The sequence below is a fragment of the Gallus gallus genome, chromosome 1 (assembly GCF_016699485.2).
Source record: "Gallus gallus isolate bGalGal1 chromosome 1, bGalGal1.mat.broiler.GRCg7b, whole genome shotgun sequence".
NCBI lineage: Eukaryota > Metazoa > Chordata > Aves > Galliformes > Phasianidae > Gallus > Gallus gallus.
In genome coordinates, this window is record NC_052532.1 from 120,838,765 (window position 1) to 120,863,753 (window position 24,989).

Sequence of the window (24,989 nt, forward strand, 5' to 3'; positions counted from 1 at the left end):
TGAGGAAGCGATGCACTTCCCTAACTTTGAAAGTTGGAGAAGAATTGTGGCGTCTTGGTTGCACCACAAAAAGCCAGGTCATGCAAACAGGCTTCCTTGGGCAGAGCTGTGCTCTCTTCCGCAGCCCTCCATGGGCTCCCTAAGGGCTGGTGTGAAGGCCTGAGCAGCCCGAAGGCCTGAGCAGCCCGAAGGCCTGAGCAGCCCAAAGGCAGTGGCCAGCCAGAGGGAGCAATTGTCTGTAAGGAGTACCAGGGCACTTCCACAGTGTGATATGCAGAACTGCTGCCCTCTGAAAGAACAGAAGGCTGTGCTGAGTGAAAATACATCAAGGACAACATTTAAGGTTCCAGAAGAAAACCCTTCTGCCTATAGCCACTTCCACATACCAATCCCCTTGGCACCTTCTCCTCTGGAAGGAAAGAATGTTGCACTGGAGCCACTCTTGCACAATAAACTATCTTGAGATGACTGAAAACCAACTTTAAATGCATGGTGTCATTTGTGAAGCCATTAAAATGCTTATCGTTGCCTTGAAGCCAGAAATTCATGTGGCCTGCATAAACCCGCTTTGAGCTTCAAATTCTCCAAATCAGCAAAACAGCAAAAATCATTAGAAAATGTATGTCACACTGAGACCAGTAAGCACCAGGAAGGATGTCCCAAGCTTTACGACAAACAGCTACCATGATTTAACAGAAAGCCTACAATCTGAGAGATAAAGTAACTAAATAAAATGGAATCTAAAAAGCACTGAAATACATTCTGGGGCCAAAATTAGCAAGAAGCTGAAAAAGCCAGAGAAAAGTCAATACCGCTTTTCAGTTTTATTACTTTGATTCAATAAAATTCTTTGGATACTGTTGCATGCTCGGTGCAACCATAGAAATCCAAATGGCAAACACTGTACTGTGATTCATGGACTGAAAGGCTGTCTGATTTCATTGGGCAGGTAAATACAACAGTGCAAACAACTCCTCTGGGCAAACTATTTCCGAACTGCTATATCAATATTCGGATAACCAAAATTGCTATTCACCTTCAATAGGAACACAACATATGTGCACAAACACACACATCCCCTTTCTCCACACCATTTGGAACACAGCTCACAGGAGATGCTGCTGTATCCCAGATCAAGACCTCTGCACTTACAAGATGCTTAGCTCTTTACGCTGGATGCATTCCTGCTAATCGTAGCTCTCTGTCTTGCTAGAATCAACTCACGCAGAAATATTCATCAGAGGTTCTATTCAACCACTTGTTATTCCACATTGGGTTGCTATGACAGAGATGATGGAGAAATGCTGAAGCCTTAGAAGAATTCAGCCCGACAATTACCTTACCTCTATTTGTATGGTTTATTTATTTATTAAGTAAAGCAAAGCAAATAACTGTTTAACTAACTCCGCTCTTCACTCACAGCTTCGCTTCACAGGCTTTGCAACAGAAGTACAAATCAGCACATCGATGCAGACTTCAGGACTCAGCGCCCACGCACTGCTATTGACAGTGGGACAAGAAGCAGGCAGGAAAGCAAGGAATGCCAGCCTGTATCAGCCCTCAGTAACCAGAGAGCCCACAGCATGGTCTGGCATGGACGTTACAGCTGCTCCATCCCCAGTACCATGACTGCTGAGATGGTGGTAGTGGGATCCTGTATGTCTGACCTTACCACGCGGTCAGTCGGTGTGGTAAGTCAGCCTTACCACGCGACCGCCGAGTATCCTTGGATTAAAGTTCTTCACGCGTTTTGGTGGGAAAGGAGCCAATCAACACACCCAGTCTGCTCAACTTGGGGCCCAGACCTCGCTAATCTACAAGGTTGGGAAGGATTCCTTTGGCAGTGATTAAGTTGCAAAGTTGAAGAACGCCGTTTCTGCAGCATTTGTAGGTCAGATAACAAATGCTGCTGCCAGAACTGCTTCAGTAATTGTCAGCAGTGAAGGACAGAATGTTATTGGCATAAAGGAGAGCAAGGCAGAAACAAGGAGGCAAGACGGCCACAAGGGGGGCAGGGACCTCCCCTCCCTTCATCTGTCAGGCCCCCTGCTGCAAGTTGGAGCCAGGTGTCCCCGCTGGCCCTCTCAATGAACCCCTCTTGGCCCTCCCCAGAAGTACCACTGGTCCCCATGGGCACGCTCATGCAGAAAAGCTTGGGAGAGCATTACGGCGATTGCAAGAGCAGCTCCAAGGATGCGCACCCGTGCTCTGCAGCAGGCAAAAAACTTGGAGCGCTTCACGCTGTGATAAATAAAGCAGGCGACAACCCTGTTCTGAAAAAGGCTGCAGGAGCTTATGGGTGAGCCTTTACCTTGTCCTCCTCGATCACTGTCATCACAAACAACAACCGGCTCTTATCAGCAGAGACATCTCTGCTGGGAACAAGTGACTTCAGGACACAGTGTCCTTCCCCAGTCCCTTGAACCCTCCAGACAATTTACAGCGCTGTCACTTGTACACGCTCCCTTCTCACGAGCACGGCCCATTCCTCTAAATTTAGCATTTTGATTTTTAAATAAATGTCCTCTACAGCTCTTGGGAGACCTTGATGATAAGCCATTTTATTGATATTCCAGTTCACTTTTCAAAATATTTTCAGATTATAGGATAAGTAGTGTCTGCTTTTATCCCTTCTTTGGGAGATAACAGTTCGGTAACTTAAATTACCCAGATGAAAATTTATTGGTTAGCACTGGGGGAAGCAGATCCTTTACAAAATCAGCCTTTGACTCAGTCTTTCCTAAACAAGCAATGATTTAAAAAATCCTCAGCGGATCAGAGATGTTTGCAGTTCCGGTATCAACTTGCACGGACGTTAAATGGTATAAGGGTAACAAAACTACATCATCTATATTTTACAGCATAAAGACCGAGGATGAAAAACTACTAAAAACTTCCCTAATGAAATGTCAAAGCCAACTAGCTTCACTAAAGCTAATCCGCAAATCTTGATGACAGTGCAGATTACCCAGCCTGCTAAACTGGCGAGCGTCCAAGGCAGCTCATCTCCCGGGGATTACACCTCCATTTAGGGTTGCCGTAGTCTGAATTACTTGGAAGAACCCCGGAGGAAACAAGTTGCAGCTCATATTATTTGTTCTCGGGCTTTTCAGTGCGCGACCCGGCCTTAAAACATCAAGCAACAACAGCATGCACACGCGCAGAGCCCCAAGTATCGGTGGTACTGTGTGATGGCCAACCACCAACATGTCAGAGCTGCCGACAGCTGCTGCAATATAAACTTCCTAAGGACCTTGCGGTTCGGGGATGAAATCCCTCGCTCTTCATCCGCCCTGCCCTCGTGCTCGGATCTGAAGCCCACTCAAGATGGAAGACTGTTTATTTCTCACAGGGCTATCTATAGAAGACCCTTCTTGTAATTGTGCAGCTCCTGAGCGTCAGCCCAGCAAGTCACAACATTTTATTGTAATTTCACCCTGTTTACTTTTGCGAGGCAGGATCTTGGCAGAGACGAGCGTTTCCTCCAGGGACGAAAAGGATGAGGGTGGGAGGGGGGAAAAGGACAGAGGGATGGAAGGAAGCACCTTAACACACACTTCCCCGGGGTCTGTTTTAATAGCGACGCTGGCCCAAAGACAAAGGAGGGGGGGAGCCACACAGACCTTTCATCCCGGCGGAGCCCTTGGGTGAGCATCCCACAGCCGACGATCCTCCGCCTCGCCGCCAGCCCGGCCTTTCCTCCTTACTGCTCTGCTGTGTCCCCTAGGAAGGAGGAGGCGGAGGAGGAGAGCTTCTCATGCTGTCTGTCGGAGACAAACACCAGCACCAGCAACTCCACACATGCGGCTTCTTCTCTGCTTGGTTTCCAGGGAGATTTGACTCATCATGTTCGACTGTTTGGGTTAGCAGTATTTAAGCTGACGGGAGTATCTGAAAGCTCTAGGTGGGGGGAATATGGTGTCTGTATTTCAAGGTGCTACACTCACATCTCCCACATTTACCTGCTTTCAGAGCTGCTCTCCCCGGCCGCTGCTGAAGCTGTGGTTCTCCATGCGGAAGGCAGATGTGGCTCCATGCCGGGTTAGACAGCAGCAGGTTTGCTCCCTCCACCTCTTTAGGTAGAGAATGTGGCTCACAAAGACCCCTGCACACGCTCACCCCAGCAGCAACTGCCTTGCTGCATAAGATGATTCACTGATGTTTAAGAATCATGCCGACGGGAGCCCTCATTTTATTACCAACTTTCCACAAAGGCACCGAGGCTGAAGATAGCTAATGCTATGTCTGGCATTAGCTCCCTGTGAATATCTCTCAGCAATAACAACTGATAGCGAAGCCTGGAGCCTACACATCGCTCTTCTGTTTGTACATAAATTCCCTCTAAAAGGATTTCAGCACCCTCACATGGATTCTACCCAAGCTCTTAAAGTCAAGTCAGGCAGACAGAATGGTGCCACGCAACTGCAAACAACACGGGACAATTCTTTATTACAATATGGCACCCTATCATTTCTATAAGCTCTGACAGTAATATGTGGCGCGTAAAAATACACATTCATCATAAAGAGGTTAGATTCTAATTCCTGCAGCTTAATTTTTTCTTAAGGGCCCCAGCCCATTTTTCAATTAAGGCAGGATAATATTATTAATCATAAAAAACTGCTGATGTGTAAAATTGTTTTCTTTCTAGCTAGCATTGCCTGAGAAACATCAGACGTGATGCCTCCGACTTATTCCAAGGCGGTGGCAATGGGGGAAATGCAGCACCCTTCACAATGAGGACTCGTGCAGCTCCCCAGGTGATGAGCAGAGCATGCCTGGTTCCCTTAGTGGGTGCTCACTGGGCACAGCAGGAGCAGCCAAGCAAGGAGACAACGCCTGGCAGCTTCAGGGGAACGCTGAGCCCACCATATCCACACCTCCTACCTCTGACGGGTGCTCTCCCTCCCACACACCAATGGACTGCACGTCAAGTCATACAAAATCACTGAATATCCCAAGTTGAAAGAGACCTACAAAGACCACAGAGTCCAACCCCTGGCCCTGCACAGGCCCACCCAAAATCAAACCCTTTAACTGAGAGCATTGTCCAGACTCTCCTTGAACTTGGGGCCATGTTCACTGCCTTGGAGAGCCAATCTCCCCAGTGGCAGAATCCTCCTTCTGTTTCTCCCCCAGCACCATCAGCTCTTCAGTGCTATTCCTGGTTAGCTGTAGCTTCGTGCCAGTAGTTTTCTCCCATCACCAAATACTCCACCTTATTAATTGCTGAACAAGAGTAGACTGCATAAAGAGCAAAGGCAAGACAATGAGACCATCCTGTGGGACACCCCACTCTGCAGCTATTCCCTGTTGCCAAAAGCAACAACAGGAGCTCTTCACTCTGAAGCCTGCGGAGGCACATCAAATAAATAGAAATTGTGAGTTTCAGCCAAAAAATCCTTTTTGACACGAGTCGCTCCTATTCACATGACTAGTCTCATTAAGATCAATGAGAACTGGAAAAAGCTGCAGGACAGAGCTTGCGTATGTCTCTTTCCTGAAATGTTCAGCTGTATTCTTCCTTGTGAAAAGGCAAACCAAGCCTGTGCCACCAAAGAATAAACACAGTGGGATTAATGGTCAGCAGCACACCAGCATTTCCAACAACGCTATTGTTAGTAACTACTCACAGACAGTAATTGTTCCAAACAACCGAGCTGCCAGACAGGTTTTCATACTATACATACATTTACATTTATATAAAAAGAATACTACTTCATACCAATCTAAAGTATGTGAGGCTAAAGCTAATGGGCCAGGTTTGTTGAGCAGCTCAACAATCTAATTAACTGCAATCAAATTCATGGCACAACTCAGGGTTCATTTCATTACTATCAGAAAATTCAATCTCTGAAATCTTACTATACTAAGCTAAAGCAATGATCTTTCTGTTAAAGTTCTTTCTTTTTCCATTTTAAGGTGAGAAAAAGCTATCAGGCCCTGGGAAGGTGGGGGTGGGAACTCCTGGTGGCTCCCACTGAAAGCCTGGCAAACATTCAATCGATTACTTTTATATAAGAAATAAAAAAATAAGCAGCCTTCCAAGTGCATACTGAAATACATTCTGCAGCACAAATCCTACCTCTTGTATCTACTTCTACATCATGCCTTTCCTTGCGAGGATAAAGTCCATACACACATGCACATCTATATGCATCCACGTCCTTACATTTAAAATACAAATCCATCAGGGAGCTATTTAAATCTACTCATTGCTGCAATAACGAATCATCTTATCTCTGTGTCATACTGAATGTGGGAGAGTCAGAGGTTCAAGCAAAATGCCCACACTTAGGCAAAGACCTTAACGAATCTGCTTTTTCCGGTTCATTTTAAAACAAATACTCTTTAACCTTACTGCAAGACCCAGAAGGAGAATACTCACTGCAAGCTCTGCCTCCTTTTTAATCCTTCTCTTCCAGGTTTCCAGCTACGTCTCTCCGCAGGAGTCAAGTGTGGTTTTAATAAGGCAGATGAGGCAGGGCTTCTCAACTGCTTTTGATAGAGGTGAGATGGTCAGCTCTTTATTGACTTTCTGCAGTACTGCAGCTACGCACCGTACAGACAATCCTGCTTTATGAGCATGCACCAGACAGGAAATGGGCCTGGAAATTTCCAGTCGGTGTTGTTTGATGCACTGTTTGAAAAGCTGCACGATGTGCATATAAAGGAAATGAAGGAGAGCCTTTGCTGTTGTTGCTGCTAACCCATCGCACTGCAGGCACTAAGTGCAGCCGGCAATGCCTGCGCAAGGAGCCATTTTAAGAATTAGCCTGTTTCAGCAAAAGAAAGAAAAACGTCGATGACTTTGTGTGTGCAAGAAAGTACTGCATCTCAAAGACCCTTTATAAGGAAAAATAACACTGGAGGTAACTGCCGAAGGATTTTACAGTCCTCTTGCTACATAATCGGGCACAGTGGCATACCCTGTTCACAAGGCACTGCACTGACAGGCATCTTCACAAGGGCATGTGGAAAAAAGGAAGAAATCACAGCCCTGTACCACGTACATACACGTAAAACCAGTAAGGTTTTATTGATACCAGCACAGAGCAACTGCAGCACTAATTAATGGATACTCACAAGCTGCACACATCCTTCCAGTGGAGTGGCAATAAAAGCACGTAGCGTTCTTCACCCTCATACATACATTACTTCCGATGCTTACCCTCTCTCCCTTTCTTTTTAGTCTTCTGCACGTCCCTGGTTTCTCACCAGCTCACACACACACCAGCAAGGCAAGTTCCCTCCCCGGTCCTTGCACACTCGGGTCGCTTGCCACAAGCCTACCACATGAGGTCGAGCAACCCACAGAGCACCCAGTGCCCACAGATACGGGGCCTGGAAGAACGTCCCCCAATGTGCCTCCACATGGACGTGACAAAAGCTTTTAAAATCTCCCTGTGCCTCTTCTATCTCCCTACCAAAGGGCGAGAACACTCTTCTACCTCCAAGGAGCGCAGTGATGGCAAGTAGATCAAAGACAGCAAGGAGGTACAGGCGCTCGGTGACGGCAGACGTACAGAAAGCCAGCACAGACATTACAGAAGCATGGCACGCACATACCCACATGCAGCTGGTGCTGACTGCACGACGGTACAGAACCAGGCACCAGCTCACACTGCTGGAAATGGCAGCCACAGGAGCGCTGGTGCCAAGCAGCAGGCGAGCATAGCACACCTCCTGCAAAAGAGCGGCACCTGGGCATCATGAGCTGTGAGGTATATATCATAATTTCTCTTCTCTTGGCAGAGCTCTTGAGGATGCTGATAGTAAGGCTACAAATACATGCACTCTCAGGGGTTCAGGGCACTTCAGCATCAGCCTCACAGCTATTGTGTTACCATCAGTGTATATGTCCCTATTTCAGGAAAGCTTTTAGTACATGCTTAAATGCTACTGACTTCAGTAGGACATAAGGATCTCCTTAACTTTCATTATGTGCTTAAGTGTCATTTCTCTATAGATCTGCTTTCCTGCATGAGAAATTTAATGCATGCTAGCCATTTGTTTTATAGTTACCTGGATAATATGTCTTTCCTCTCCAAGTGCAGTACTGGGCTACTTATACGGTAGGGTGCTATCTGTTACACATGTATGGACAGAAACTGGGGAAGGTTGGGTTTTCGGTCAGCCACCTGAAGAATCACGGGATCACAGGATGGCTGATGCTGGCAGGCACCTCTGTGTCCATCAGGCCCAGCCCCCGCCCCAGCAGCACACCCAGAGCAGGGTGCCAGGCCCACGGCCAGGCGGCTCTTGGAGATCTCCAAGGAGAAGACTGCACAACCTCTGGGCAGCCTGTGTGCTCCATCACCCAAACATGGACACAGACAACGCCAGGCCGCTGATTTTGCTGCACACTTCAATGCTATTCATGTGCTTCCAAATTTTTGCCCACTAAATAAATCATCAGTGGACACCTACAGCACAGTACTTAAAGGATGGCGAGGAAATGCCAATGACCTGCAGCACCGAACTTCACCATCCTGTGTTCCACATTTATATTTTAAATGCAGCCACAGGGAACAGGCATCTTGTGAAATAACAGATGCCAGACTCACAACACATACGCAGCTTTAATTCAGAGGACTGTGCTGAATTAGGAAGCCAAATGCCCACCTCTGCTCCCACAAGCCTGCCTCAAACAGACCTGGTCTTGGCTGCTGTTCAGCCACTCCGTCCTTCCTCCCAGCCTCCCCCACCTGCAACTCCCCAAAGTACATTCTCATTGCCGTTCACCCTGTTTTTCACGTGACTCCTTCATGCCAGTCCCTGGTCTGACAGAAGCTGGGGCCTGCCCTGACCGGCCACCTGGGTGTGCTCCCAGAGGGCACAGGACGCTCGGTGGATCTGGAGATTCACAGGCAACGCGCCAACCTCATCCTTCACTCTCTGCAGCTTACCTTGAACAGTCCAAACCACTAATTGTTTAAGGGCAATTTAATTGATTTCAGCATGTACTTAAAATACTCCAAGAGAACAGCACACCGTCATGGTCTTAGGACTTTGTCGATGGTGACACAGATTATTCCCTTCGTTTTCTGTAAGGGTGCTATCAAATGCTGTTCCAGGCTGCAGGCCAAAACCTACCCCCAGCCCATGTGCTCCGCTCCCACTGGCACCAGTGGCATCTCCATCACGAACTGACAGCAGTAGATGGGCAGAGATGCGCTGGCTGCTCCAAAAACACGATCTATGTGCTGAATAATTCATTTTAAACTGTTGCACAGATGTCAAAATGTTATTGCTGATTTCTAGCCAGCAGAATGGTGGTACTGCTTCTCCCGATGCAAGCGTGTCGCTCTCAGTGACGCTACTGACAATCTGAGGGATGTCTCAGCCTGACAGCAAATCCTGGGGTGCAAAGCCCATTTGGGAACATAAAATTAAATTCTCAAATGCTCATCATACATCACCTTTTGCTCTTCTTATTAGGAGTTTCTTGTGGACACAGCCACCGCCTCCAAAAATTTCAGGAAAGTAGGCTGTAATCATACAGTTATATATGTATACGGTGTCCAACAATCAATTCAACCCACGAGATTTTCTACAAGGTTTCTACAGGGTTTCACAGCCCCTAGGAACAAACAGCTTGAGTCACAGCCAGATTTGGACAGCAAAAACCAATCCGAGCCAGGATCCATGAAGGACCCCCAGCAGCAACTGGACCCCTGCAGCACAGGTGCACCTCTGTGAGGGATGCGCTGGCTAAGAAGTGCCATTTTCCAGGCTCACAGATGTGCTTCTCCATGTCAGCCGCTCTGCGTGGAAACAGACCTCATCTTAATGAGTTCTAATTTGTTTTAAATCCATAGGTTTCTTTTTAATAATTAACAGTCCCCATCGCTCAGCAAAGCCATTCCTTACCCCTGACTACTCGCTATTAGGAATGAATTCACAGTGAAATATTGTTGGAAGGTGGAAAGCAACCGACATAATTCAAGTTTTAATTAAAAAATATATATATCACACAAAGTGAGACCACTAGTTGGAACCATAATTGAATAAGCAAAAAAAAAAAAAAAAAACCCAAACCCAAGCCTCACTGCGTACTCCTCCCAATTACCCACTTTGTTCTTTTTATGCTATTTGAATTCTTGTAATTGGTTTCCCTTACTGAATGCCCCGTGCCTGGGACAAATATAACATTTTCTCTCTGCAATTCCAGGAACTACAGAATGCATCGGCGTCATTACAGCGAGCATTACACATGCTCACACGCTGGGGTCCAGGAACTACAATTAACACATTAAGAAATAATAACTGCCAAGGGAGCAGCTGAAGATAAACAGCATGTAGCTGATGTAGCAAGAATTCGGGTTGGAAAAGGGCTGTCTCTTGGGTCGCAAGAGGAGAGAAATCGAAGCGCCGTGCAGCACTGCGCCACCATCTAGCTAAGAAATCCCCAAAACAGGTTGAACGGCAGCTCACGTGTTCGTTTCTTGAAATTCAATTTCACTGAAAGTATTGCTGGCTTGAAACTGGATTTCAAAGGAAACCGAAGGCTTGCATTTACAAAGAAATAATAATTGCATCCAAATTGAAAGTTTAAACTGGAGAGGCTTTTTGCTGGTCGAATAATTGTCCTGAAGTGCTGTGGACTGTCATTGGCTTTTTGTTCTGTTTGCTAACAGAAGGCAGAAAGGCTTTTTTTCCCCTTCTTGTTGAAATCTACTTTGATGATTGGTCTGTTTGTTTTCTTAAGAAGAAATAGAGAAAAAAAAAGCCAAACAATTTTTGAAATTTGTTCCAAGTATTATTAATGGGGAAATATTCTTAAAATTCCACATTCTTTTATTTAAAACTTCCTGACTTTCCAGGGCTGAGCAAACACAACAGCAAGAGCACACCCACCATTGGATGGCGTGGGGATCTACAACTTCACTGTGGTAAAAAGATGCCACAGATCACATCGTTCCTTTTGGGTGCCAGTCCTGAGTTCTGCCATTGCTTTCAGCAGAAGACCTCAGTACTTTATTACTCATGAAGATTGGAAGCCAATGGGAACGGTGGCACAAGGAGGGCTCAGGGACAGCTTTGTCTCACCTCTCTCCCACCCTAGGCTGAGAAAACTCAACCACAGCAATGCTATCGCCACCCCCTTCCTAAATTCACCCATAGCCCTGGAGAAAGGGGAGGCACGCATATGAAGGTACCACCAGCAGCCATGTAAAACCCACCACGTGGGGAAGAGTGGCAGCTCCCCTGAAGGTTGGGAGATGCCTGCACCCATCCCAGTAAGCGCCCTGCAGGAGAGGCATGATCCCCTGCGCCTCCCCGAAGCATCTCTCATCAGTCAAATAAGACATTTCAGCAAATAGCATGGCACTTTGTAAAAACATAATTGTTTTTATTTTCCAATTTTCCGTGTTTTGTGTAGAGTGCTGCTGTGTTCAAGTGAACTCAATAAAAGCATAAACAGTAAGCACCATCTGGAGAACATTCTTCCAGCACGCTGAGAAATAGCAGCCGCCTGTGCTCTACCTGCTATAAATAAATGTCATTAAAAAATGTCCAAAAAAATTGTTTGCTCCAATTTGATGGAACTGCAGCCAGATAAGATCTTGCTTAACCCTGTACTAGGGTACCTGCTGTCTGCACAACGGAAAATGAAAGCGTAAATGTTTGCTTCCGAGCCCTTAGAGTTAGTATCAGTATTGCTAGCAGAGTATCAATCCTACGCATTATTCTAATGAAGGCACTGGAGGCTGCAGCCTGGGAGTAACACATGAGCAAGCTATTCGAAACCCGATTGTTCTTCAGCTGTATCAGGTTCACACCACGGCGGTATCGCTGAATCTGCCAGCGAAGAGGATGGGTGAAATTATTCTTGCTCTACATCGGCAGCACTAACAGTTTGAAGGGGAGGGGGAAATAAATAAATAATAAAAAATAAAAATAATAAAAAAAAAACGCTGGTAATTTCTTTTCAGCCTAGCACAAAGCCACCCCACCCTCCCTCCCTCCCTCCCTGCGGAAAAAAACACAGCCGAAGTTGGCTGCGGGGTTGTGATGAGGCTCTGCGAAGGGTCGGCGTTCGCTGCGTTTGTTTAATCACTGCAATTAGAGCTATGCAAATAATGAAATTGTTTGCTACAGTGGCCAGGCTGAAAAAAAAAAAAAAAAAAAGACCCATAAAACACAAAGAAATGTTTAGGCTGAGCAACTGAAGGACTGTTGTTGGTTTTTTTTTTTTTTCCTTTTTCTTGGTAAAACACAAAAATAAGCATGCTGTTTGTTCCACTCGGAAGGCAGCAAGGCCTTGAAGGAATCAATTCAGCTTGAAATGAAAAATACATTTTCACAGTGGAACCAAGTGCTTGGACACATTTTCCCCCTCTTTTTTTTCTTCTTTGTCAGAACGCCGGAAAAAAAACATTTTCAGCGCCCCAAAAGGGATGCTTAGCATGACTTCTTATTAGCAGGGAGGGAATTTAAAACAGGCGCCGGGTCCCTCAAAGAATGGAGCGGCCACAATTCCCAAGACATGGTGCATCGCAGCCTGGGTCCTAAACCTAATTTCAGAGCAAGAGTGGGAACGATGGACATAAATCAGATTTGGTCCTCCTGGCAAGCTATACTGCTTTCTCCAAAATCACAGTCGCTGTGCGTCGGTTCCTTCCGTACAACAGCTCCCATAGTGCTCTGTTCTCACCGAAGCAGAGGACCCATTCCCACTGTAACCTGTGTTCTGATTTTGGAAGGACTTTGTCTGCCAGGAGCTGTGTGGACGCGGATGAGAGCACAGTCCCTTCTCCCTGGTGAAGCCGTCATCTCGAACACAGCAAGGGCAGGAAATGGTAGCGTGGTTATGGTTCACATGAGCCGTGTTTTCCTAATATAAATATTTCAGCTAGATTTATTTAGAGAGTTCATTCACATTAGTTAAATGAGAGGCTTTGCAGAGGAACACTTAGACCATCTGGAAGCAAAGACCGCTAATTTTTTGTTAGGGTGAGGATATTCCTGTACCACTAAGGTTTTCCTGGAGCAGGTACGCCGGGATGTCAGGTGGAGGGAGCATACATGTGCATCTGTGTCTGTCTGTCTGTCTGTCTGGGGGGAGGGTGATTCTTTGTTTTGTTTTTGCCTTTGGTCAAATTCAAACAATATGCAGTAACAAGAACTAAATGTCATTTTCCTCCCATCCATCTTAATTTGGCATCCATTTTAAAGCTTACCTTTGACCTTTTAAAATGTTAATACACTTAAGCAGATATAAAAACCACACAGCTCCTGGAAAAATTAATCACAGCCATATCATAATGTTAGTCTGAAAACGTAACATCGGCTGTTTTCGTCCATAATTTTAAGAAACGTTCGTCAAATTCAGCAGCAGTAACCATACTGCAATTAGCTATTATTTCCTTTTCAGACAAGTACCCGCGTTAAATGCTACAGCAAAATCCTATCAGCATAACCAGAACAACTTACTACAAATATATTTTGTCTGGAAGCTGCCTAGAACCATAGGAAAGGTCCTGAAGAGGACCTTGATAAGTTGACTGAGACGTCCCTCTGCCCCAGGGCAAGATTCAACCACATCTAAACCATTCCTGACAGGAAACCTTACTTAGACTTCCTTTAAACAGCAGCCTCAAATAGAACAGGAAAATTTATTTGCACAAATCAAAACACATAAAAATAAGATAACTACGAAAATAATCCACATAAGTGCATGACATCTACAAATACAAAATACAAAAAGACAATCCCTCTGTAACTAAAGAGTTCAAAACAGGAAACTCTAATAGAAACACCCCCTTCCTTTTTAAACATAAGAGAACCTCAGCCCCTTGGAAGTTCAGTGGCACCTCTCCTCAAGAAAAGCAGTTTCAGAAGCACTGAGCCCTGAAGCATTTGGGCCTTTGTGCTTCAAAGCAAAGAGCTCTTCAGCCCCACCAGAAAGCAAACAGGAAGCAGGAGTGTTGACAAGCCTCTCCAGCAACTACAGCATGGCCAAGATGTCCAGAGCCCCTTCATGATCAGCATTCCCTTCATCCTCTGACTTAACCATTTCAGTGTCAGCTGCCCCGTGGATAGGGGCTGGGAGGCTGTGCTAAGTCCCTCCAGGTCACAGCCAGCTTTGCAACTACATGCTGTGAATGTGAGCCTGTGGCCTACTGCAGTGATCTGCTTTCACTTTCTTTTCTGTGGCATCCAGCAGCATTTGGGCTAGCCCCATCAGTGCCACGATCCTCTCTGGAAGACAGGAAGCTACCATGACAGCCATAACGTATCCTAAAACACAAGTGATGATGGTATCATGACAAAACACTACTGGGATGGCCCATGGCTGCTACCTGAGCATCTTAATAAATTAATAAATAAATAATCACTTAAGGACTTCAATAGCAAATCCAAACCAGAGAGGGTAGTGCACGCTCTCAGTGAGCAGGGATGTAACTCCTTACCACTGCCTTCTTCCACCTACCAACATCCCTTTAGCTCCAGCACAACCAGAGCTCAGCCAAGCAGTCTTTGTCAAGTTGAACTGTTGCTTAATATAATGGCTGGATGACATATGAGATGCCAAGGTCGACATCACGAACCCCATCAGAGCACAACATCTTCTGAAGTATCCCACATGCCCAACACAGAAGAGCTGACACGGAACTCAATTCCTTCTGTCACAGAGGCCTTGTGAATCCACCTCAGCATACAGCGGCCCCCCCATACCCAGAAGAGAGAGAGAATTCCATCTGCCCCCAGGGATGAACTAACCGCACCTCATGACTACAACAGCGGGGTTCTTCTATGCATTCCTTCTTCTAGGACAGGCTTACATTAGTACGCATGTGTGCACGGGCCTGGGCATATGTACCTACATAACACATGCTCTCCCCTAGGTAGCAAGCAGCCATTGCTGTCCTCCAGGAGACTCTCCAGGGCTACAGACCCATTGTTCTTTCAGGCTGAGTCCTGTGATCCGACCACTTCTCAGTGGGGCTTGTGGATAACTCTTCTCAAAGGCTAGGCTTCTGGGCTCAGCTCCTGCCTTAACTTTCTTCCAGAACCCCAAAGAGGGTACTGTGCAATACAGTACCACAGACCAGATTCTTCCAGCATGATTTTTTTTTTTTTCCCTCCAGGGAAGTAGATAAGATTTTATTTTTGAAAAAGCACAGTGACAGCTATTTGTACATCCACTCCAATGGACTCTTGGTGCTCCCAGCAAGGCCCAGCCCAGGCAATGCCCGCACCACCACAGGGTTGCAGGCCTCCACCCCACCTCGCCACCTGACTGAGCTGCCTTCCCGCCTCCAGCCCACCCATCACCAAGGCTGGAGCAGAGAGCTGTTATTCTGGTGGCGACGCCTGGCTGCTTGGCTAGGAAAATCCCAACTGAAAAACAACGCATTGCCCTTCCTGTTTGCTTTGCAATGGCCACGTGTGAGTCCAGCTCTACAGCAAGCCATCCATCACCAACCACTAGAAAGACGTGCATCATAAACACAAAAACATTCTACACTTTACTTAGTTTTCCACATTTCTATCCTATTGCCCTTGTGCATCATTCAGCTCAACGCTCCTCAGTATCTTTCCTTCAACCAAAAGGCACCACCTAAGTATTTTTTTTAAACCAAGGACAATTTCATGCAGTACAGTCACATAGGCTTTCAAAGATAATAAAACATAAAAAAATATACAATGAATACACATTACTCACTTTGTCACTCCTTGACTCCGTATTTTTTTCTTGCTGGAGTGCAACAGAATGCACAAGAGCAATTGCTACACTGTCTGCGAGTATTTTATTCATCATCTTCTGATACTCATGGACCGTAAGTTAAGTGACACTCCTCTGACTAATTAGTTTATTCACCAAGCACAGATGAATAACTGATGAGCTACAAAAAGTTGCTATTGTTCCAGTCGGTCACCAAATAACTAACTTGGCCATTCAACCAGAGAGAAGCTTTCTTCTCTGAAAGGTGACAAGTAGCTATGTAATGACTTCTATTATTTTCTCAATAAACTCGGAGAAAATAGGACACTGCAGTCAGAAAAACACAGAAAAGAGAAATTAGCTACTACTGTCATTAAGGATTCAGAGGCTGAAAAAGAACAGTTGGTGCAACGCAGCCAGAGTGCCTTTTGGAGCAAAGCGATTATTCTCCGGCCGTTAATGAATTATTTTTCACTGGAATGCAAGACCTGCACTCCTCCAAACAACCTGGCTTTGCCACCAAAAACGCACCGTCTGCCAGAGCCATTGTTCTCCTGGCCCTCCTGGTAGCCACCGTACTTCTACGGCCTCTTTGTTTCCATGTCACAATAAAAGCAGAAACGTAATGGAAAGGTTGAAGCAAACAAAGGTGTTGGAGGACAAAGTGCTGTTCAGAACCAGCCTGCACTAACTGGATGGGGAACTACAGCCTCAGATGTCCAACAACCCCACTGAAACTCAGTAGGGTGGAGAGGTCAACCTGCTTCTTGCCCATGTTATAGCATCGCTATGTGGCTGCTGTACACGTGGGCAGATCTGATGGAAGATGGGAGGAAGCCAGAACTAGCCAGCTACGCTACATCACTTGACAAAGTGGCTCCTTCACAGAGTGGCCAAATTACCAGGCTGTTCAGTGCCCTGGGAAAGACAGACAACACTGGAAAAAACAGGGAAGGAAATTCCAGGGGAGAACAGAAAAAGGTTGGTGATGGCTCAAAGCCTAGAACTTCTCACAAAGCTAGTTACCTCCTTTTTGAAACCTGGTGTCTTCCGAGAGAACTCAGAAAGGCTTTGAGCAAAACAAAACAGAAAAGGAAACCACCTTCTTTCTAAAGAAAGTATATGAAAGGCTACCAAAATATCCCCGCAGATGCCACTTCTGGAGACACGACCCAGGGCATCCTGACCTCCAAGTGAAGCCGCTCACGGGCAGCACCACGCATCCTCAACCCGCTCCTTCCACTCCATCTAGAAAAGCCAGCACTTCCCCACATCATTCGCCCACCCAGCTTTGCAAGGAGACCGCTCATCAGCTCTCCCCACGGCTGTCGGCTCTGGGAAGCCCCCATTTCAGCTGCGTGTCCCACCGGCAGACCTGCAGGCACTGTCTCTAATGGTCTTTAAAGGTTTTTCATGGAAATCTTTAGAAATGCACATACATTTTTTTTTACTCAGCGGCTCGGGGGCACCCATCACATGTACTTGGCTACCGCAACAATCATGTGATTTATGTCAAAATAATTGGGGTTAAACTCTCTGCCACATCAAACCCTTCCCATTTGGCCCCATCCCTAGGACCCAGGAACATCTGAAACGAATAAAGCCACGCGTCACTCAACGGGGTCTGGGCTTAATTAGGATCATTCTGGTTTTTACGGGAAGGACCTTGTACCACCAGCTTCGTGTGGCGCGTCCATCACCCACAAGGTGATCTGCTTTTTTTCCTTTAGTACCCATATGAAAACATCTCCACCTCCACACAGCTTTTTGTTGTTGTTGTTCCGCGAGTCCTCCCGGCAGCCGGATGACAACCGCTCCTTATCTTTGGCCGTCTTCCACGCTAAAAATAAGAACCCCGCCGCTACGCCAAGGGGAGCTGCGCCCTCCCACCTCCGCTCGCTGCTCCCCGCGCACAGCTGGCTGCACAGCAACGCCCCAGGTGCCATTTTCTGGCCGCTTCTCCCTCGCACCGTTGGGATCTACCCTCAAGCCACGGGTTTTATTTCCCGATCACGTGCGCCAGGGATGCTCCAAACCTAACGCAGGCTTGGAATGCTACGCCCGGTCCTTAGCGCCTCGTGTCAAGGCTTTGGCGAGGCGATTAGCGGGGCAGGACGGGATTAGAGAGGGATGAAGCATCGACGGGTTGCTGCGTCTGCACAGTGCCCAGCCTGGCGCGGGCAACCACCGGGAAAGAGGAGGGGTGCGGAGGCAGGGGAACGCCAGAAGGCGGATTTTTGGAAGAATCAGTTCCTCAAACGGGAGATCAGCCAAGCGCCTTTGTTACGTGCGAGCGCATCTCTCTTCCCTGTAACGCACGCTGCTGCGGGCTCGGCACGGCCAGCTGGCAGCAAATGCCAACTGCGCTGAGCGGTGGCACGCTTGGAGCTACCTGCTCCTCATCGCACCCACACTGCCGTCCGTGCGCTGCAAGCGCCCATCGCGTCCCCGCGGCAGCTCCCGGCTGCCCCGGGCAGCTCTCGCCGCTCTGCACGGGCGGCCACTCGATATCCCTCTCGAGTTAATTCCGGCGTTCATCCATCCCCTCTTCACATCGGGCTTCCTATCGCGGGGAGACCTCAACGCCTCGCCGGGGCTCACCGTGGAGTGCCGCCCTCAGAGCGGCGCGGGGCAGCCGGGTCCCCATTAATAACCGCAGCCATCCGCAGCCGCGGGAAGCTTCTCCTAATCTCCCTACACGCACCGGGAAGGGATGGAAGCGCGCTGCTTTTCCATCCCACACTAACGCCGTGCCCGAAACACTCCAATCAGCGGCGTATTTGTGAGGGAACCTTCACTTTACACGTTCAGTCACTTCAGAGCGATAAATGACGTGCAAGGTTGCTAGGAAAAAAAAAAAAAACACTGCGATTTGCTGGCCGACTTTAAATGGAAAATCCCTAAAGAATTCAGGGTAACCTCTCACACTCCGCTCGTTACCGACGCATCCCCGACAGACAACGCGTATATTTTAAGCCCCGCATCGCGAGCGGTGTCGGAAAACAGACTTCCAACGAGAAGAACACCCTCTATAAACACCGGCCAAAAAACCCCCAGCAGCAGCAGCAGCCCCCGAGGCGCGGGGCGGCACCGCACGGCTCGGAGCGGGGCTCGGGGCCGAGCGCAGGTGGCGGTCCGCGGCCAAACCGGGCAGCCCCGCTCCGCCCAGGGGCAGCCGCGGGCACCCGGCCGGCCCTCCGCCCCGCGGCCGCTGACGGCGCGACGCCCCGCACGGCGGGCGCTGCCCCGCGGAGTCGCGCCGTCACCGCCACCGCCACCGCCACCGGGCCGCCCCGCGGCGGGCACAAAGCCGCGACCGCCGGCCCCGCACCGCACCGCACCGCCCCGAGCCCCGGCGGCGCCAGAAACAATGGTCACGGGCCGGAGCGGGGCCGCCGCCCGCGGCAACGGGACCGCCGCAACGCGCGGCGGCGAGGGCCGCGGGAGCCCGGCCGCCGCCCCGGTCAACCTGTCACCCGCCGCCCGCCCGCGGCCGCCGCGGCTCGCCCCGCGCCCCGCCCCGCGTCACCTACCTCCGGCCGCCGGTGGAGGCTGCGGGAGCCCCGCGCCGGGCTCCGCGCCCCGCCGCCGCCTCTGCCGCCGCGGCCAGGGCGCAGCCGCCACCTCCCGCGCCAGCCCCGGCCGCCGCCCCGCGCCGGGGACGCGCGCCGTGCCCTGCCCTGCCCGGCCCTGCCCGGCCGCCGGCACCGCGTCCCGCGCCGCTCCCCAGCGGGCCGGGCGGGCAGGCGGGGCGGGGCCGGGCGGGGAGGGGCGGGGCCGGGCGGGGAGGCTCCGCCCACGACCGGCCGCGCCGCCGGCGGAGGGAGGAGTGGGGCGGCGGGGCCGCGCATGCCCGCGGGGCGGCCCCGGGCGAGGAGGGCAGGTGTGCGGGAGCGGGCGGTTGCGCGGTGCGAGGTACCGCTGGCCGCGGTGCGAGGGCATTTCCTGCTTGTTTTTGGGGTTCTTTTAACTCTTACCTTTATTTCCCCCTTCCCCTCCCCGTTCCTCATCCCCATTTCCCTGTCATATCGCAGGCTTTAAGCTGGATCTCTCCTCTTCAAAACGCTTTCTTTGATGTCGCCCATTCTTTCCCTTTTGCAGTCGCTTATCGGAAGGTGCGTTGCATTAAGCTAAATCCGCGCCTGGTATTACATCATGTGCCCTCGACCGAGTGTGGGAGATGATGGTAATTCCATCTGGATTGCTGTGGATATTAACAGACTGCTCAGGATTTCCTCTTGTGGTCTAATGTGCATTGCAAAACCCTTGGTTCTCGATCAAGCAGATAACGACTTAAGAAATAAGAAAGCACGCGCACTTGCGACATCCCAGGAATTACTAAAAGAAAATAAAAAATACTTAGTAGGTCATCAGCCTCATCCATCTCCCCAAAGAGGATAGGGGTGTCCCCCGTGGTATAATTTATGGCCATTTGCCCGCTGTCGTCTCAAGTGCTCCAGATATGGGGCTCCCTCAGTGCTGTAGGAATTTAGGTTAAGTCGGGGCTGAGTTCTGTAGCATCACAGGATTCCACATCTGCTGCTCCTCTGCATCTTCCCAACAGTGCCACTTGGTTGCGGCTGGACATTCTTTGCTCGTCAGCATGGGAAGACCTTGCCTATCCCTTCTTGTGTCCATCAGCAGCTTCCCTGTGCCTGCTTACACCTCTCAGACTTGGGTTTTGTCTGAGGTAACCCGACGCTGCCCAACACCATCATGAATTTGACTATGGACTGCGTGACGTCGCTTGTAGGTGTAGATGCAGAACCATCGGTCTGTTGGCTTGTACCCTTAGGTAAGGTGGTGGTGTTGGTGCTGAAGCTCTGACTGGTACGAAGCTGTCACTGATAACCCAGACCTTACAGAAGAGCCCTGCTCATGTCAGCAGCAGGATGGCCACGGTGGAATTCGGATGCATCAAACCCTACTGGAAAACCATCATCACATATTGAGTCACGTGAAGGGATGGTTGCAAACAAGTTTCTCTCACCCTTCTAAAATGTGACAGAAGTAATCAAATCTAGCTGTGGCCTGGGGACAGTGACCTTAATTTAAAATCAATCACAGATCCCTCTGTCAGTGATGGCTGATTGCCCCGCTCACATCTCAGCCCGATGCTGTGGCAGCCCTGCCATCCCCAGTGCTGTCACACAGCGGTAAGCGCTGTGTCACCTCCATGCTGGGGAGGTGGGCATTGTGCGGCCTCAAGCACTTGTGCACAGTTTTGAGAGGGGAATTTTGTTGGGCGTTTGCTCATGAAACTCTACGGCATGCGTGTCCAGCCTTTTGGCTTGCCTGGGCTGTTGTCACAGTGTTCATGCAGTAAAACTTGCCCAGGTGCTTGGGGGGGCCCCTCACCGGATGCACTTGGAACCTGTGTGAGCTTCGTTGTAAGGTCAGGTGGCTGAGAGAATGACGGAGAAAGGATTTGCATGGGCTGTATGTATTGCCCGTGCTGATGGGCTCTCGCCGTTTCCCTTTGCGAAGGATGCAAAGCATGCAGCGCCATTCATCTTCCTTTTCTTTGATGCTGTGACACTGCTGTGCGGCAGCAAAAATAAATGCTGCCAGGTGTGGTTATTAAGATGCCAATCCAGGATACGCTACAAGCTTTAAATCAGACCCACAGATTCCGTGTAAGCACCCACACTGTAAGTGCTGGGCAGGGAGAGCTGATAGGTGGGTGCACCTGTGCTGCTGTGAGCTTTCAGAGCACAGCAAGGTGCTCCTCCTATGCAAAATGGGAATTCTGAGCAGATGCGGGATTCCTAGTGGCGGAAGTAATTTTCTGTTTGTTTGGCTTTTTTTTCTAATAATATATAGATGGTAGGAAGCCTGTGACTGGTCTAAATTGAGCGCTAAGCAGCTTTAAAATTGTTCAAGGCATTATCTATTATAAGGAAGTTTATAAAGCTCCATCTCCATTATTTGAGTTTTCATGAGGTCATAATCCACTTGACCCTTGTGGTTTATTTCATCCCTATCGTCCCTCAGAGGAATTATAACCTTTACCATTACCACTTGCTAAATATATCAAGGGGTTTTAGTGACATTATAACAGATCACCAAGCTCAGCACTGTTGCTCGTAACGTGACCATAATACCTGCTGATTTTTGATTCTTTGCCTTTTTCTGAGGTCATCTGAAACCGAAGTACTGGCTTCTTAGGTATCGTTTTGGGAATCAAACACTGAATAAACTCAGGAATATTGAAATCAAGCACCAGTTCTGAAGCCAAGCACTGAATACCATTCAGGTAACGCTCCTCTCACAATTATTTTTCTTTCCTATTATGAGCGTTCATTAGAAATCATACTGTAGTTTGACTATCCTGGAAGAGAGTATTGAGATGATCAAGGGTATCACAGGTAAGTGTAGTACGTCACTATATGTGGCTATTTAAAGAGTTAAAACACAGAGAAGGTAATGAAAAGTGAGAATCTGTTTCTTTCTACAGCTCAGTCAGTTTTCCAGGTGGGTCCCATGTCGAACCTGCAGGAGATGTTTGTAATGTTATAGAGAGAACTTGCCATGGGAAAGTTGTGCAGTCTGTCAGTGTGCCTTCGTGCAGTCACTTCAGGGCCAGCTGGGATCAGATCTCGGCCTCCAAACTATTTTGACGAGCCATACCTTGTAAAACTGCCGCTGGGATCCAGTCAACATTGGGCTGGTCTGGGTGTATGGCACCATCTCAGCTGATGTACAGCACGACGCCTCTGAACAGAAATCCCCATCCGTTGAAAACCTGGAAATCTGTCATTGGAGAGAGAAGGAGGGGTACTCTGTCTTTGTCCTGCAGACCTTTTTACTGTGGCCAGCAGGGCCATTGGGGTACACTTTAACATCCCCCACCAAGCCACAGGCTTCACGTCTCCAGCATATTAATTTACATCTGTGCTAGTCACTCTTTTCAACCCTTATGGTCAGTGGAGAGAAATAGGCACTTTTAGGATGCCATCCATTTGACCTTTCTTACACATCTACTTTAGGAAGAGATAAATCACTCCCCCAAGCGTCTGCATTTTTTCTGTTGTCCACAGAGGGATTGGAGGGTGATTCATTCAGAGTCAGGTATCAATATTTCAGGCTGTCTCTGTACAATTAGGTGAATCCCAACGTGGTTTTCTACACAGTGACAACTGAAGTGCTTTCCAAATAATTTTGTTCACGTATCTTGAGCATGCAAAGCAACATATATTTTGTCCTTCTTGTACAGTCTGTACGTTTGAGAAGCGGTACCTTAGCAGGGTCTACATTTTGTGTCTGAGTTGGCCATGTTGATGTTCTGTTCAGGATTGTCTTCAGCAACCAACTGGGAAATGGGCAATTTCTGTACTTTTTCACCCTGTGGCTTTCACCAAATATTTGTCTGATTTAATTTACAGGTAGAGGAAAGGCACATTTTCCAACAAGGAAATGAATGCAGCATTAGAAAAATCTCTTATCACCGTATAAAGCCAGAAATCAAAGTTGAATGTGCATACGTTTTTGGTTTTGTTTGTTTTGTTTTGTTTTGTTTTTATCACAGGACAAGGTTTTAAATAATATTAGTAACGAAAGATCTGTAACTGTACTGCCATAAGCACATTAAGGCAGTGTACAGCACAGCTCAGAAAAGGCCCAAGGCTCAGATGTCTATCTCTATGTTCTTGTATTCCCAACAAGCGGTGAATAATGCATTAGTTTTGCTTCAAGCATCCTATTTTGAATATGCTTTGGCCAGAATTATTAGCTTTCATGTAATGTGTATTGTTAACAGAGGTCACGCTCTGCGCCCATCCAGTGCGGTCTGCAGGCGTGCCGTGGTACAGCGCACAGGAAGGCTTTAGTAGGAATTCTCCTTGTTGGTTGTCCCCACAGGATCCCCTAAGATTTCCAGATTGGAGGGCCAGATCCAGCTAAAAGCGGTGGGAACCTCCTTCCAAACACCACGCTCATTGGCTCAGGCCCAAAATATTTAACAAAGCTGAAGGAGGGAACATTTACACTGCAGTGACACAGGAGGACTGCTGCTTTCTCTCTACCATCCCGAGACCAGCCATCTCTATGCCCGGACACACTACTGGGTGTGTATTGGGCTGTGCTGAGAACATCCAAAGCCAACTCCCTGGAGCCATCCTGCGGCCGGCTAAGGAGAGAGTAGTCTGAAAAGATCCTTCCCTAAGGACAGCTTGGTGAGGGCCACCAGCACCCTAGGACTGGCCCTAGTCATGTGCTGAGCAGGGGCTGGCTTAAGAGCAGAACGGAGCCTGGGGAGAGAACCCGCTCTTGGTTGCTGTAAAGCTGTTGTGCTTTCTCCTTCTGCAACTGTGGTGGTCTAAAAAGTGAATTAGCTTGCAAGGAGCTATTAAGAGAATGCTATTTAAGATACAGGGTATAATTTGCAAAAGAGTAGGCGTTTACACATCCACGTGTACGCACACACAGGCATGCACATCCCATATTTAAGTTTCCACAGCTACCGCTGGTGCAATGCAGCCAGCTGTTAAATCCGAAATAGCAACGAGAGCACATCATACGCCCTCCATATTACCATTTGAAAGGGACAGTTCCTTGGGAGGATGGGAATTTGACAGCATATGAATATGTCTGAGACTCTATTAGGCACTAATTCAGCAGGACTGGCTGAATGAGATGAAGAAGCAATGAGGAGGAGAGAGTCTCTTCAAATTTGAGCTGATTGGTAATTTTGATGAAAGCCCTTTAGTCTCATTCACTGACTGTTAATTACCTCTGGAAATTAACATTTATTTTTCTCTTCGGGAAATGTTGAGCTGCCAATATGGAAAGATTAATTAAATTTTTCCATGGATGAAGGTGAAAGGAGGGTCCTTGCGGTCAGCGCACATTTTGGCTCTGGACGCAGGTATGTTGTGACAGCTCCCCTTTGGAAAAGAGCAGTTAGTGTTTGGGGATGATAAGTGTGTCCCTGTCTTCCTGGGGTGGGAGGGCATGCCAGGTGCTGTCAGTGGGGAAGGCAGGGTATGCAAGTGCTGTGAAAGAGGGGAGGGAAACAACAACGATGACTGGAATTAAAGAGTTTGGAAGTAAATGAGGGGAAGCCTCTTGCTCCACCCAATGAGAACTAATTAACAATTCAGGACAAAAGTATCTCTGCTTAAATCAAAGGGAAACCCTCAGCTCGGGCCCATCTATACAGCATATCACAAAAGTTAATTGATTCAAAAAAGTGGTAACTTGAACCTCACATTCATAAACTGTTCATAAACGCGACAGCTTCTCCTACCGGTTCTCATTTATTTGATCTTGGCTCAGCCTCAAAAGCTGCTTTTGTCAGCACTAATGATGGCCC

General features: G+C 48.2%; 1 protein-coding gene across 4 annotated transcripts in view; it reads right to left on the bottom strand.

The window, feature by feature from the left end:
* RAI2 (retinoic acid induced 2) overlaps nucleotides 1-19,503 on the bottom strand; it is a 33,368-nt gene extending 13,865 nt beyond the window's left edge. The window contains exons 1-2 of one of the 4 annotated variants that reach the window (XM_046902784.1): nucleotides 19,210-19,503; nucleotides 18,381-18,520 (exon numbers count right to left, since the gene is read on the bottom strand). The gene's annotated coding sequence lies outside the window, so the exon portion shown is untranslated. Of the gene's footprint in view, nucleotides 1-3,623; nucleotides 3,725-6,388; nucleotides 6,555-18,380; nucleotides 18,521-19,209 lie in introns of those variants that run through there. The other 3 variants (XM_015272982.4, XM_046902782.1, XM_015272983.4) reach the window with 3 other exon arrangements.
* Between the last annotated feature and the right edge of the window lie 5,486 nt (nucleotides 19,504-24,989).